Genomic DNA, 16328 nt, shown 5'->3' on the forward strand with positions numbered 1-16328 from the left:
CACAATTGAATCCAACATTTCTGTTGCTAAGTGAGACAGTTGTTAAATGAGTTTTGCCCCTTTTAAAGACCTTGATTGCCTCAGTTGTTAAGTGAATCACCGCAGTTGTTAAGTTAATAACACAGTTATAAAGTGAATCTGGCTTCCCCATTGACTTTGCTTGTCAGAAGGTGGTAAAAGGGGATCACATGACCTCAGGATTTAGCAATGGTTGTAAATATGAAAAGCATTCATAAGTCACTTTTTTCAGTGCCATTGCAATTTTGAACGGTCACTGAATTAATGGCTGTAAGTTAAGAACTACCTGTACACTGAGTACTAAAAATGAAAGTACTAGAAAACTTAATCTCTATGAGAAATTCTTAGTCATCCAGGTCATGGTTGTCCCAAACATGCTTTTCAAAGGCAACTGGGTTTTCTTTATTTTGTTTTCTTCTTGAAGATGTTTTGCTTCTCATCTAAGAAGCTTCTTCAGTTCTGAGTGAAGATCTGTTCAGAACTGAAGAAACTTCTTGGATGACAAGCAAAATGTCTTCAAGGAAAAAAATAAAGTCCAGTTGCCTTTTGAAAAGCACCTTTAGGATAGAAAACTTAACCTTGATAGCATATTGGCAGAAATGAAAGCACAACATTGTTCTTTATATCATGAAGGCAAACCTCTCAGCCTTGATTGTTTCTACAGTGCTCCCCTAGTTGATATTGCCTCACCTGTTTGTTGCCACTATTTGGATGAAACATAATTTTCATTACAAGAAATGAAATCCACAGGCTTGGAATACTACTGTAGGAATGCTTCCATTTATTTCCCAAGGTTTCTGCAGGTTTATTTTTATTCTATTGCAATGTGACTGATATTGGGACAGGGGCAGGTACAGCAAGCAAAGATTATATAGAAGTTGTTTCCAACAGAGTAAGAAAAAAAATATATCTGGAGTCACACTAATAAGAAGCATGAAAACAATGCTTAATGGAATGAGGAAGTGAAAGGGACTCTGTATGGAAAAAAACATTTAAAAATGGTTGCTTGAAAAATGAGGATGAAAGAAATAGAGAGAGCTGCAAGGAAAGTAGTCAGAGGGAGCAAGGAACAGTTAAGATTAAAAGAAGCAGGGAAAATTCAGAGTAATCTGGATGGAAGCAAAAATATTTGCAAGTGGGGGACTAGAGCCAAATAAAGGGTTTTGGCAGAAGGCATGTAAAGAATAAGTGATTATATGAGACAAGATTTGAGTGAAGGAATGTTGGCAACAGTATTTTAGATGTTTTTATGGAAATGATTGTGACATCTCAAAGACTACTTTAAAAGTGCAGAAAGAAATGATGAAAAGGAAGTCACGAGTGCTGTGAAGATGCTGACAAAAGATAAGATTGCTGCTGTAGATAGTGTATCTAGAGGCATATTAAAATAAATATACAATTTATTAATAGTCTTTATGACTATTCAACATATGCATGAAGACTTTATCAGATCAGAAGAACGCTGTTATACCCCTCCTGTAGAAAAGAAAAGATGGCAAGAACAAATTAAAAAACTAGTTTGTTCACATGTGTAGGCAAGTTTTGGTCAGAATTCTGAATAACAGAGTACAAGAAAGGATACAATAGTTCAAGGGTTGATTTTGATTGTAGCAGGATAGATACTTGTAAATATAAATAAGTAAATAAATGTGTAATAAATGGGCCTGACAATAAGCAACATTTGGGAAGTGCAGTGTGGTTTTATGCTGGGCAGCTGGTGTGCAGACCAGATTGTTGCTGTTTAGCAGGTCATTGAAAATGGGAAAGTTAATTGTACATTTGCTGATTAAGAGAAATTGTATGGTAAAGCAAACAGGCTTTTAGAAGAATATGGAGTTGAAGGTTGCTTGTATTTTTGTACCAGTGGGGTTGAATAAAGCTTACATGAAAATAAAGGGATTGCTTACTCAATTAATATTTAGCAGGGAGTCAGACAAGGATGTGTAATGTCTCCTTAGATGTTTATGAATGAATATATAAAGATAGTGTTAAGTACTGATGTCAGAAGAGTTGGTTTTGGATATGAATGTGCATGCAGACAATGCCATGTTGGATGTTTGAGATGAGAAAAAGGAGAAATATAAAGAACAAAATGCAACCTATGAAATGATATATGGATATGGTGAAAAGAAAAATGCTTTGCCGTCATAGAAAAATACACAGAAATATAATGATTTGTGTTGGTGTAAACTAGATTTAGCTATATCTCATTATCTTATGTCATGCTTTAATTTATTTGGATTACCATTTCTTACTTCTTCTGCACTTTGCATCATCTGTTTTATCCTGAAAGGGATAATCTGATGGGTATGCATGTCTGAGGGCGGAGCTTGGCGAGGTGGAAGCAAAGCATTTCAGATAAAACCACTCTTCCCAATCTGTGAAGAGAGCAGCCAAAAACTATTCACACAAAACGGTGGGAGAAAGAGATTTACTAAAGAAATTTTGAGCTCACACACACACACATGTAGATTCTTATGTTCTGTGTAGTAGCTGATCTTCTACATAGATATGATCTTTTCTAGTTTTCAAGAAAGCTCTTCGGAGGGCTATATGTACAAGCTCCAGAGCTGCAAGGATGCTTGTTTCAAGGATAATCCCAGCAGAGGAGTTTTGCAATCTATGTGTTTGTGTATGGGTGTTGTACTGTATGTTTAACTGGATGGATGCCATTTAGTCTTGCTAATTATACTCACGGCTTCCATTTGCAGTTCTGCCAAAGTGAATGAATAGGGCAAAGGTCCTACTTCATGTACAGTACATTACTGGTGTCTTTATGTGTCCATCCATGCTGCAAAAGGGTAGATAATACTGAAGTATAACATAACTGAAACTAAACAAAAGTATTTCCCCTTGCAGAAATATCAAAGCCTTTCTTACAGAGAAATTGCTTTAGATTTCCTCCTTTTGCACAACAAGCTTTCTAAAGCCTTGTTACAATAAATTAAGATGATGCTGCATCCACAATGCATGGCCTTCCTTTTCCTTCAATTCATAGACAGATGCTTGCAAAAATGGAAAGCCTTTTTTGAAGTCATTCTCCTAGTTTGTTAATTAAACCTATTGTTACATATACAGTATTTAAAGTAAATGGCATTGTTCTAAGGTTGCCCAAACATACTGTTTAATGAGGACATTTTGGAGTTGTTCCTGAGTAATGTGGCTTTTTCCATTTCAGAATAATTTGTCATTGTGTGCTACTGGCTATTTCCATGTTGAACTCTGACTCCAATGGACAAAGTGCTTCCAATTGTTGGTGGATGCTACTGGTTATTTGCTTATATTATCAAAATGATCTCTTTATTTCTACCCCTGAATCCTGTTATCTAATGAGTTTCCAGTACAGAGATGGACTACTACTATATATTTCAAAGAATTCTAAAATGCTGATATGGTAGAACTTTTTTTTTTTACAGAAGCCATGTTGATTCTCCCTCTACATTTGTTCTTCTAGATCGGTGTTTCTCAAACAGGTTGGCTGGGTAATTCTGGGAATTGACATCTATATATCTTAAAGTTGCCACATTTGAGAAAGACTATTCTGGATGGCTGGTAACATTAGCTTTGATATAACTTGCCACCAATTTATATGGAGGAGATGATAGGTTAATAGTTCTCTAATTTTCTAAACAGCTTCTAAAACAATTTGTAAAAAATATTGTTATATTGGCTATGTTCGATTTTCTGACAAGAAAATATATTTTAATGGAATGACATGCTTTAATAGGAAATCAGTAAATCCACATTTGTGCTAAGCTAATGCTGTTAAAATCTATTGGTCTTTATTTACAATGGGTTGATTAATCCCAGAATGTCATTTCTCTCATTTCTGTTTACCTCTGGCCAGGCACTTTTTCCGAATCATTATGTCAAGTATTGGGATCTATTCAACAATATCTGAAGTGGAAACTTGAGCAAAGGATTAGTTTTACTTATTTGTTCTTGCCATCTCTTCCTCCAATCATTTTCCCATGCTTTTTCTCAAAGGTGCTTTTTCAAAAGGCAACTGGACTATGTTTCTTCTTTGAGGAAGATATTTTGCTTCTCTTCCAAGAAGCTTCTTCAGTTTCTTGGATGAGAAGCAAAATGTCTTCCTCAAGGAAAAATATAGTCCAGTTGCCTTTTGAAAAAGCACCTTTGAGACAACCCTGACCCGAATAATTGAGACTCTCCATAGACATCCCCATGATTTTCTTACTTTAGAGTCCAGCCATCTTCCTAACTGAATTTCTGAAAATCCATTTTGTTTGTTAGACTATTGTTAGTAATATAATCTTCAAAATATTTTTCTTACTAACCTTATCTGTTTAAAAAAAATTAACTTAACAAAATTCACCTATATATTAGCACACATTTCAAGGAATATACAGTACATCTTGTCATTTCATTCTTTTACAGCTTATCAGCCACAGTGGCTTCCTTCTTTGGAGGTATTAATAATTATCTTAATCTGTATGGTATAATCTATTTACTGTGATGGTCTTAAATATATTTCAACTGATATATTTTCTGTTTCCTCTTAAGATGTCCTTCTTCTGAAATTAAATGTGACTATCTTTTACCAAGTAATTGCATATATCTGGTATCAGATTCTGGACACCACACTTTTAACTACTGGATTAAAACTTCAAAAGGTAGGTTCAGAGTAGATACCAGGAAGAAATTCTTGAGTGTATAAGCTGTCAGCCAGAAAAATAGGCTGCTCATGAAGTGATGCATTCTTTTTACAGAAGGTCTTTAAATGAAGGCTGGATAATCATGTGAAAGATGATCCAATAGATCATGCATTGAGCTGAGAGACTAGATGACTTCTAAATCACTCGCAGCTCTTTATTCTGGGATTAGGGATTAATGGATACTTCTCTAGTTTGCAATCTGCTTTTTGAGGTAGATTTATTAATTCAGCAAATTTCTGTAGAGGGTTTTTTTTAATTCAGCAAATTTCTGGTTCACTTTTTTCTAATTAAAATTAGATTGGAAATTCAGATTGGATTGGGATCAGATGGAAATAGTGTTAGTTTATAAGATTTATGTATGGTTAAAATATCCATACTGTGGGAAGAATCCAGAGGGAATATTAAAAAAGGGAATATTAAATATTGGGGAATATTAAAAAGGCAGAATATATTTCCCCAAAGGAATAATAGAGAAGATCTTTTAAAAGACAGAAATCAGCCACCAGAAACCAGCCCCAGCCCTATTTCCCCCAAGCAGAAACTAGGCAGAGGCCAGCTTTTAGAAATGCAGATGTGATAATCCATTCAGGAAGGTTGGAGCCAGGAATCTAGAAGCTGATGAGATTAGGAAGACAAAGACCCCTAAAATCTACATACCCCATCCAAACTCTAAAAGACATGAGCTTTGGGGACATAATAGGATTACCCACCAATAACAAAAGGGCACACTCAGACTCAGGTCAAAGTACATGACACAGGAAATACAAAGCCTCAAACAGGAACGGGAAACAACCCCAAAAGCCCAAGAAGGTATAAAATTCCTGCTGGCTCAGGAATTCTGGAAGTTGAAGTCCACGAGTCATAAAAGAGCCAAGGTTGCCTACCCCTGGACTAGTGGTTCTGGTGCCAGAGCAGTCATTCAAGATGTTTGGAGCCATTTATTTGGAATGAGGAGATGGGAACCATTCTCCTGTAATAAATTGTGTCACTTGTTCTATTTTTAACTGCCCTCTTTAGAGATTAATCCTTGGAGCTACTGCGATAGAAAAAATGCACAAATGCCATTAAAAACCTTAGAAGCTGCCCCCAGGGCCCCTTAAGAAGTTGCAACCCAACAGAACATTCATTATCTGCTGGAAGGAGAGGTTAGCTGTTTCCAACTCATGTACTGTATGTACTGAGTTAAAATATTAATTATTTTGATTTAAGTTTTAATTAATTTAACTTTTAATTACATATTTCACTTACATTAAACCAAATCTACTTTTAGGCTGATCCTGCCCATGTCATTCATTGTCTGAATGCACCTATCCTCAGACAAAAAGGTTTATGAGTTGGCACCATAATAGTGATGCCAATACCCTTGATTGATACAGTGCAGCAGTCCTTAGCAGTCCTTCGCTCAGTGTGTTATGGTGTAGAAGCTAAGCAGGGCCAGGATGAGTGGCTTTCAGGGAATCCCAGAGTTGTAAGCTAGACTGGAAAGATGGGGAAAAATGTGGAAAAAGGCAGTGGTGAACCAGTTATGTATGTTTCTGAAATAACTGTAGGAACATGTCCTTGAAGTCCCAGAGCTGAGCTCTACTTAATGTAGGCTTTATCTAAACCAGGCATATCAAACTCACAACGTCATGTGACGTTGCACAACATATCGGGACTTTTTCCCCATTGCCGGCAATGGGGTGGGCGCAGTTTCGGCATGACACATTCGGCCTGTGGGCCGGCAGTTTGACATGCCTGATCTAAACAGTATAGAGCAGTGGTGGCGAACCTATGGCACGCGTGCCAGATGTGGCACTCAGAGCCCTCTCTGTGGGCACACAGGCCATGCCTGGAGATGGCAACCATCCCTCTTCAACCAGCCGCCCACTAACTCGTTGAGGTCCCACATGGCCGGATGCATCCCAGCACCCATGCGCTCGTTGGCCTCTGTGTGCAGAGGTCGATGGTGTCAGGTAGCAGCCACCCCTGCCACACCTTGCCCTGTGACAATGGCACCCCCACCCTGCCTCTCCTTGCCTCGCCTCACCCCACAGGACGAGCCTCCTGCCCACCGCCCCACCTGGCAGAGACCCCCTGGATCTCCCCCAATCCTGCCCAGCCCCCACAGGCGTCCCTCCCCACGAACAACATCGAGGTGATCACGCCCACTTTGGCCACTCCCACCCAATCTGCCATGACCATCACAGCCATGACCACCCAGTGGGCCACGCGCACCTGGCACCCGGCGATAAATAAGTGGGTTTTGGGTTGCAGTTTCGGCACTCGGTCTCTAAAAGGTTCGCCATCACTGGTATAGAGATTTGAAACCTGTCAAACACAAAGGAGAATGTACAGTATGTACAAAGCTGGAACTTTTCAGAATTTTGCAACATGATTTACAACTAAAAAATGTATGCAAGTATAGAACACAGTATGAATAAGTTCTTGCAACTGTTTGTTTAGTGACCATTTGAAGTTACAACAGCACAGAAAAAAAATCATATGACCATATTTCACATATTCACATTTATGACTGTTGCAGCATTCCCATGGTCACGTGATCAAAATTTGGATGCTTGGCAACTGGCATGTACATGCAGTGTCCCAGGGTGTGATCACCTTTTGCGTCCTTCGGACAACCAAAGTGAATGGGGAAAACAGATTCACCTAGCCATGTTACTAACTTAATAACAGCAGTGGTTCACTTAACAATTGTGGCAAGAAAGGTCATCAAATAGGGCAAAACTCACTTAACAACTGATTTGCTTAGCAATGGAAATTTTGGGATCAATTGAGCACTTTATGCAACAATGTATATTTTTTTGGCTTGTAAAATGTGCACACTTTGAGAAAATGCATGCAAAATACATACATTAGTAAAAGTGTGTCTATTTTGGAGTAGTTTTTAAGGATAGCCCCATCCAGAGTGAATGCAGATAATGAAAGCGCTTGATGACATGAGTCTTCAGTGCCCTGTTCCAGAAAAGGCTACAACTTATACACCAGCTGAATAGCCTTCTGTGAATCCAGGACAACGTCCATGTTGGAAGGCAACTCTTTCTGGGGGAACATAACAGTCAGATTTGATACAGTCCTGTAATTGGTTGACTTCTGATTTAACAGCTATTTCATTTTACTAAGGTTCAATCTGAGGCAGTTTCTCCCCACTGAGTTCTAACAAAGCACTGGGTTGGACTCCTACTGCATCCTCATTTGGCCATGAATGAGACAACTACTTTTCTTTTCTACCAATTTCTTTATCCTTCTTTCCAAATTGTAATTCATCCACTTCTGCTTGCCCCATGAATCAGACACCACGATACTGCACTTGATCTTAGCCCAAAGATCAAGAAGTGATACTCGAGTGGGAAGCTGCTATAAAGGATTTTAATAAGGTGAACCCTTGACTTTCTGCTGATCATAAACATGGTCATAAGGTGGGGAGATAGTTTTGTTTCATTACTAAATGTCTGCTAGCTTAAATAGCAATGTCTACTATGGCGCTTCCAATTTAATTCTGTTTTTCTGCTCTTCTGTCGGGTCTTAATTTGAATTACTCGTTGCCAGGCATTGGCTTCAACATCTAACCAAAATTGGTACCTAATGCTGGGTTTATATCTGTCATTTTATATGCCCTTTTCAATATACCTTCATGTCTAACTGAATTTCCATGAGAACCATTATTTTTCTTATTAGATTAACCTGAACTGTATAGCTTTTTTTGCTAGTAATGATTCGGTTTTAATCCCATAAGCATGCAATAAAAATATTTAAAATTGCAATGATTTATTGAGCCAATAGGTGCAGAGAGCATAAGAGAGAGATGGAAGCAGAATGTTATTAAAATTAATGGCTCTGGGCTTATCCTGGAGTAATGGTGAACTTTCACTGTCATGAAAGGTGAACCTAGCTTGTTCTCTCCAGCATCTTTAATTGCATGTCATGTTCCTTCTGTGTGCTGCTTATGAATAGTACACAGGAGCTCCGCAAGGTTATTATGGCAGCTAATTCAGAACAAACTAAGGGGTAATCTGACATTTCTCAACCATATTTTCCTCAGAGTTGTGGAACAAAAATGCTAGGCATATGTTTATGTATGCATGTGATCCCTTAATGCAGGGTGGATACCGGTAACTGCATCTGGCTATCCTAGCATTCCATTTGCAGTCTCCTAATGCCTTAAGATCATGTTTTCAAAATTTGATAGTAATTATCAATTATTAGTAGCAAATATCGTGTTGCTCAAAAAAAGTGGGGTGAACAGGAAACTAGGACCCTCTGAGAGAGAAACGAGTCTTATTTTCATTCTTAAACTATCCCCACTCCAAAATCATTTTGCTACCCAATTTTGTCAATGTGATCCTGAGATGGAGGGGGAGGGAGATTTTGTATGGGTGAAAATTGGAGTTTTTCTTCCAGAGGCTTTCCAGTCTGATACCCATCCATTTACGTGCCAAAAGTTACAAACTGGGTAGAAAAAAAATAAGTTTCTGTTCTTCCTTGTGAACTCCCCCTCTAGGCCTAAGGTTACATGCAGGCCTCTAGTTGATTAATGATAAGGTAACCAACCGTCCTCCTTTAGGGAGGACAGTCCTCCTTTTGTAAGTTCTGTCCTCCCTCAAAAAGTGCCCTCCTACATGTCCTCCTTTTCGATATTTGTAGACTAATCTGCAGGGCTTTTTTTTCTCATATAATGCTCAGAACAGCGTTCCGGCACCTTTTTTTGATGGTTTTTTTTCAACTTTTGCATGAGCTGTACTACTCCTGTTATTGGTTTTCGAAAGCCAATAGGAATTGCTGCTGAGCGCGCCAAAACACTTGGCTGGCAAACTTTGCACATGCAAGTTGTCTGTATTATTGTTGCAATGAATAAAATGTTTCTTTTATTTACGATATTTTTTTCTTCAATTTATTTGTGTCCTCCTTTTCATTGTAAAAAAGTTGGTCACCTTATTAATGAAGCATGTTGTAGCCCTTGATCCTGTGAAATTTTCTCACCCTAAAGTTTTGAATAAAAATGCTCTAATCAGGATTGTGCATATGAGGACGAGAGGGAGTTATTATAACTTTCCACCCATGCATGCTGCTTCCTGCCTGAAATGGTTATTTGCTCCAAAAAGAAGGTTGAATTGATACCATTGGAACTGAGGTTGTTGGTGTTAATACTGTCTTGGGGAAAATTTTCACTGGGATTGCACTAAGGAGGAAAGGACTTAGCACCTTTTCACTTGGCTAGTTTAATCTTGATTAATCAAGTCACAATTGATCTCCCTAGAACTTGATTAATCAACTCACAGTTGATCTCTCCCAAACTTGATTAATCAATTTACAGTTAATCCCCCCCTGAAATCTTTAATACAGAAGGGGGGGTAGCTGATGGCTATGTTGTCTGACTCTATCTGTCACAAGCTAAAGCAGATAATACTGAACAAGATTATCAACAGAATTAAATGTACAATTTTGTTCTCACATATTGCATGTAGCCTAATGGCTGCAATACATATAATACTAGAGATAAATCAATTAAATGTCTAGGTCTAGTTCTTGAAAATAACTCTGCTGCAGCTGTCACAACTGCAACAGCAGTCCTGATTTTTTTTCCTTCTCTGATGCTTCTGCATTTCCCTCTTTGTATTTCCATGGGATTTTGGCTGCAAGTTGACAGCAGCACTGTGCCCCAGATCTCCGTGCTACTCTGTGAAGCAGCAGAGCTGATTTTCTTCAGTCTTGAATGCTCACAAAGTTCTATGTATCTATGTATTTAGTGCCCAACTCAAACAATGCAGTATTGATTAGCATACAATAAACCAGTAAATAAAAAATATCTAAAGCAAAATAAACAATATCAGAAAGCAAAAATAAGCAATTATTCAGTGTTTAGAAACTAAATTTATTGCAGTCTTCCAGATGGTAGCTATAATCATCCTGACCCAAATACTCAAGGCAAAGAGCCTGGCTTTCACTGTCTATGTATCAAGGGATTGGATGGGCAGATCATTCCAGAGGGTAAGCGCAGCCATGGGAAAAAAAGGGGGCTTAGGGTTGGGCTGGTTTCCCACTAGCATGAACTTCTGATAAGCCCCATGTCATGATTTCTTGGCCTTCTCCCCTTGCAGCTAACCTTGGTGTTTCAAGAGTGGTTAGTTAAACAGTGCCTATGTTTTTAAAAGTGTTTTGCTTCATGCAACCCCAGCAACACATAGCATGGTCTAGGCAGGAGTCCAGTTTTGGTGCTCCCTGATTGATCATGGGGAAAAACATTAACTGACTCTTCCGGAATTGCAGTGATAATCTATGTCTTCATAGGAAGTGAAGTAGGTCACTTTTCTAGCTCCCAGATCCAAGAATCAACCATTTGCCTTGCTAACATTCATTTTTAGTTTAGTGTATTTTTTTTCCATTCAGGCTGTCTTTACTTCCAAGCAATTATTCAACACCTGTGCAATATCTCCTGATTAAAATGGAATAGAAGATCAGAATGTGAGTCATTAATAGGCAGTTGACGGGAACAGATTCATTATAATACAATGTTTTCATTTCCTGCTATACCAAAATATTGTGGTCAACACTAGCAAAATCTGCTAAGGGATCTAAGATGTTCAGCATGGTACCACTTCCCCATCTCTCTCTGACCACAGTCAGGACAAACAAGATTATTTTGGTGCAGTACCCAGATTTCTGGTGAGACGGGAATGTATCTAGATAGTCTGTTTGTAGGTAAGCAAGAGCATTGTTTCTAACTCTTGACTAAAGAAAAAGTTACTGGTTAGTGGATGATAATTATTTAGATCCAGGAATACTCCTTAAGATGAGAATGTGCTTCTCCTGTTTTTTAGAACCTAATTACTCATAAGGTGAGATGATAATAAGAATCAGGAAGACAGAGAAGTATTGGAATATCAACTCATTAAAAATGTCTGGGGATTGGCTGTGATAATTTGTAATTGATGTTGGATCTTAAAAGCCAAAGAGGTGCATCTTCTCCACCTGAACTAGGAAAAGAGGCTGCTGGGGTGGACTTAAAATTTCAGGTCCTGAGATTCTTCCATTTTCTGTGCTAAGGCTTGCTACTAAAGATTGATTCGGGTTTCATTAAAACCCTAAACCACCTTCCTTAGACCATCATAGACCACAAGCTGGAGAAAAATGAGTCACCCATTGTCATAAGCATTATCCCTTTTGGGGGAGAGATTGTTGCACTTTTTATATTCTAAAAATTAATAATATATAAAGGATTTATAAATGCTTGGGAATTTTTCCAGGCACAGTGAATAGAATAGAATAAAGCTGGAAGGGATCTTGGAGATCTTCTAGTCCAGCCCCCTGCTCAAGCAGGAGAACCTATACCATCTCAGACAAGTGACTGTCTAGCCTTTTTAAAAAAATCTCCAGTGATGGAGCACCCACGATTTCTGGGGGCAAGCTATTCCACTGGTTAATTGTCCTCACTGCCAGGAATCTTAATTCCAGGTTGCTTCTCTCTTTGATCACTTTCCAACCATTGTTTCTTGTCCTGCCCTCTGGTGCTTTGGTGAATAACGTGACCCCCTCTTCTTTGTGGCAGCCCCTCAAATACTGGAATACTGCTATCATGTCTCCCCTATTTCTTCTTTTCTTTAGACTAACCAAACCCAAGTCCTGCAGCTGTTCTTCGTATGTTTTAGTCTCCAGGCCTTTGATCATCTTAGTTGCTCTTCTCTGAATTTTTTCCAAACTCTCAACATCTTTTTTGTGATATGGTGACCAAAATTGGCTGCAGTATTTCAGGTGTGGTCTCACTAAGATTTTATAAAGTGGTACTAATACCCAGTGCTTTTTTTCTTTAAAAAAAAGGTGCCGGAACTCACACACATCAAACAACTCACCTTGCCTACCCTACAAGGTTCCATCCAAAAAAGGTGCCGGAACTCCGTTCTGGGCGTTCTATGAGAAAAAAAAGCCCTGCTAATACCACTGATCTTGATTCTATGCCTCTGTTTATATAGCCCAGGATTGTATTAGCTTTTTCGGCTGCTGCTGCACACTGCTGGTTCATGGTTAAGTGATCGTCCATTAGGACTCCAAGGTCTCTCTCACAGTTACTGTGATTGTGACTCTGTTAGTTGGTGATTATATTGATACCTTGGCTGCGCAGTTGAACAGTGTGATGAGAAAGGCCTTACAGAAAGGTTTAGTTTTCTGAACAATGTCTGTTGATGACATGAACTGATAGACAGCTAGAGAACAAGTAGTGAATATGACTGCACAGAGATCAGAGTGTCCAGTCATGTCAGCTGTATGAAGATGGAACTTGTGAAAAAGCAGATTTCAAAAGACAGTCAAAATGTGCTATGAGTAAATTGATATAAAATATATAATGAGTAAGTTCATTCCTTTTGAAATGAAAAACATTATGAAAGGAATCAGTCAAGGCATTTGACCCCTCTTTCAAACCAGCAGTTCTCTCTGTCCAAAATGCGCTGTCTTCAAAAGAGTTTGCTATCTTCAAAAGAGTAGCCCTTGTCTTTTAAATGCAGATGGATTCCTAAATCTTGTCATTATGGGTTTGTTCTCCTATGTTGTGCCATGCGTTTGTGAAGTAGTTGTTTTGCTTCCTCAATGTTCAGATCTGCACGTCTCACTACATTGTACTGCATATACCTTGTTGCTTAGTTTGTGTCTGGGTGTTTTATCCTTGGGGTGGACAAGCTTCTGCCTTAATGTATTCTTGGGTTTAAAGGGTGCACATATGTTGTGTTGGCTGAAGACCCTCCTGAGCTTTTCAGATATTCCTGCAACGTATGGAATGACAACGTTGCTTTGTTTATTGTTCTTTTCCTTGTCTGTTATGGAGGAACTCCTGCTGGGTCTGTTTTGGGATTTGATGAAGGCCCAGTTGGGATAGCCACACGTTCTGAGGGCTTCCTTGATTTGTTTTAGTTTTTTTTTCTTTCCCATCTTTGCTGGTAAATGTTTTTTTCAAAGAAAAACAAGAAAGTCCAGTTGCCTCTTGAAAAAGCACCTTTGGGACAACCATGACCTGCATAACTGAGAATCTCCATAGACATTTAAAACTGTAAACCACCCAGGGTCATATGACAGTCAGGTGATCTAAATTTTAATTATTAATATTTGGTCACAGCCAGATATTTAGGCTAAATTTAGAATTTTTATCCACCTATTGACTGCTTCCCAAGGACCTGTTATTTTTGTGTGTGTTATATTTAAATCTTAAAAAGGACTATCTGGCTTCATTTTTATTTGGATAGGAATCTTCCAGGAATAATAAAGGATTGGGAAACTGGAAAAACATCATAAAAAAAGAAAATGGAATACCAAAGAAAACATGGACATGTCCAGGAATTCGCCAGAGTTTAAAAATTTAGCTTTCTGAAATCAGCTAATAGAATATGTGATAAGGGCTTCTCCCTATATGTGAGATTTTGATCTGGGCAATACATAAGCAATTAAATCAAGTGTCAGAAAATCTGGTGAGATTCCTTCTTGATGCCAATTCATTTGTTCTATGCTTTATGGGTATGCTATATCATAAATATTTTCTGATGTCATTTTCCTATTCCCGTTGAATTTGATCGGTAAGAAATTATTTTCTTTTTTTCCAAAGAAGAATAAACCTTTCACCAAAATTCTCACAAGAGTGAGATTGTGATCTGGCAATTTCTTTAATTTCAGGTTGACTAATGTTGTCTGTGATTGTCCTGTTTTCCACTGCTAATTTTTTGTTTTCAGTGAGATGTAGCTTTCTCTCCCCATCCCCACTTTATAATTAAATTTCAAAGCTAGGAATTATGTCCTAACTTTTTTCATGCAATCTTTTCAGATAAGGATGTATGAGCGGCCCAAGAGGCTGTATAGTGATTGAAAGACAAGCAACAGAAAATAGCCATTGCACTTAACAAGAATAAAATACATGCCAAAACATAACTAAAAGACGCTCAAAAGCATTATGAGAATGAGGAAGAAAACAGAACCTTCTTTTGGTGGAAACCACTTTCTTTTGAAATTAAAATACAGATTTCAGCATACCGGTAGATTGTTTCTCAGTTTTAGTTTCAGAACTCAGTTTCAGTATTATTCATTGCTCTATGCTGTGTTTTACAGGGTTGTTTTTTTTTTAGAGTAAGAGCCTCATGCAGCAGTCCCAGAGCTTGGGGATTCTGGTATCCTGTTTCTCTTTGCTGTTATGTATCCACATTGGAGCATTTTCAGGGGATACTAAATGTATTTTGAGTACAGGTAATCCTCAACTTACAACAGTTCTTTTAGGGACTATTCAAAGTTACAACGGCACTGAAAAAAGAGACTTATGACCATTTTTCACACTTAGGATCTTTATAGCATCCCCATGATCATGTGATCAAAATTCAGATGCTTGGCAATTGGTTCATACTTATGACCGTTGCTGTGTTCCAAGGTCATGTGACCAACTTTTTCAACCTTTTGACAAGCAAAATCAATGGAGAAGCCAGATTCACTTAACAACTGTTACTAATTTAACAATTGCAGTGATACACTTAACAACTGTGGCAAGAAAGGTCATAAAATGGGGCAAACTCACTTAACAAGTGTCTCACTTAACATAAATGTTGGGCTTAATTGTGGACGTAAGTTGAGGACTACCTGTATTGGCCCCACATAATTCTAGGCACTCTTAAGTCAGAACAGGATGTGGTAGACATTCTTGCCAGGGCTTATAAGAGGTCATTGCAAAGAATTGTGAAGGTAATTTGAATAAAGCCATATTGTATTCATATGCATCTTAGGTTTCACTGCTTCTAATTAAATAGAATTTCCATCTCTTTAAGTCTCACCCTCACATTCCCATAACATTCCCATCAAGAAGACCTACTAACAATTTTTAAAACTCATGTCTTTCATATCCAGTCCAGTTTAATTTTATATTGATCGGTTTCAACTTAAAATGTAATATTTCCCCTTTTCTCATGACACAACTTTGCTTCTAAGATGTTTGAACAAAAATCATGGATTGATATCTGCTTAGCACCTATTGGTTACTTTAAACTACAGCTGGCCTGGCATTTTAAGTGTCAGTTTCAAGTTGCTTCATGAGGGATTGGGAATAGAAAGGAAGTGCCATGAACTAAGCACTGATAGTGCTTAGGGGGGAGGAGAATAAGATGGGGTGGGGGGGAATATGCAAAAGAGCATAGCAAAAATATTGATGTCCTGGCCTCATGAATGGCAGCTTTCTCTGGGTTATTACTGCACTAAATCTGTCAAACTAATTTCATCCTCATAAATTCACTCCTGAGACCAGAATATCAAGAGCAAACTCTCTAAGAAACACCATCCAAACGAGTAACAAAAGGAAAGGCCTAGAGAAAAAACAAAGTCAAATTGAAGGGATATCTTCTAGCAAGCGGTTTGTGTTGTGGCTCCATCTTGTGAGCCCCTCTTATCGGAAGAAGAAGGCTCCGAACATGAAGGAGAGGAGATGGCCAGGCCTCCCTCTCCAGGACCCTCCTCTCTGGCAATGCCTCAGGTGTCTCCCGATGGAGAAGAGATTGACCAGGAGCCAGGTGTTTCTGAGATTGGCCAGGAGCCAGGTGTTTCAGATAGTGATGAAGATACGTTGTGGCTGGATCCACGCCAGCGTAGGCGCGACAAGCGTGCGCAGCAGAAAAGGAGGCG

General features: G+C 38.5%; 1 protein-coding gene across 1 annotated transcript in view; it reads left to right on the forward strand.

Annotated features, from left to right (window-relative positions):
- Nucleotides 1-16328, forward strand: part of LOC107294288 (adenosine receptor A1) — a 45075-nt gene that overhangs the window by 26997 nt on the left and 1750 nt on the right. The gene's annotated exons all lie outside the window — the stretch shown is intronic.

This window comes from Protobothrops mucrosquamatus, unplaced genomic scaffold, assembly GCF_001527695.2.
Source record: "Protobothrops mucrosquamatus isolate PMUCROS unplaced genomic scaffold, P.Mucros_1.0 scaffold1896, whole genome shotgun sequence".
Lineage (NCBI taxonomy): Eukaryota > Metazoa > Chordata > Lepidosauria > Squamata > Viperidae > Protobothrops > Protobothrops mucrosquamatus.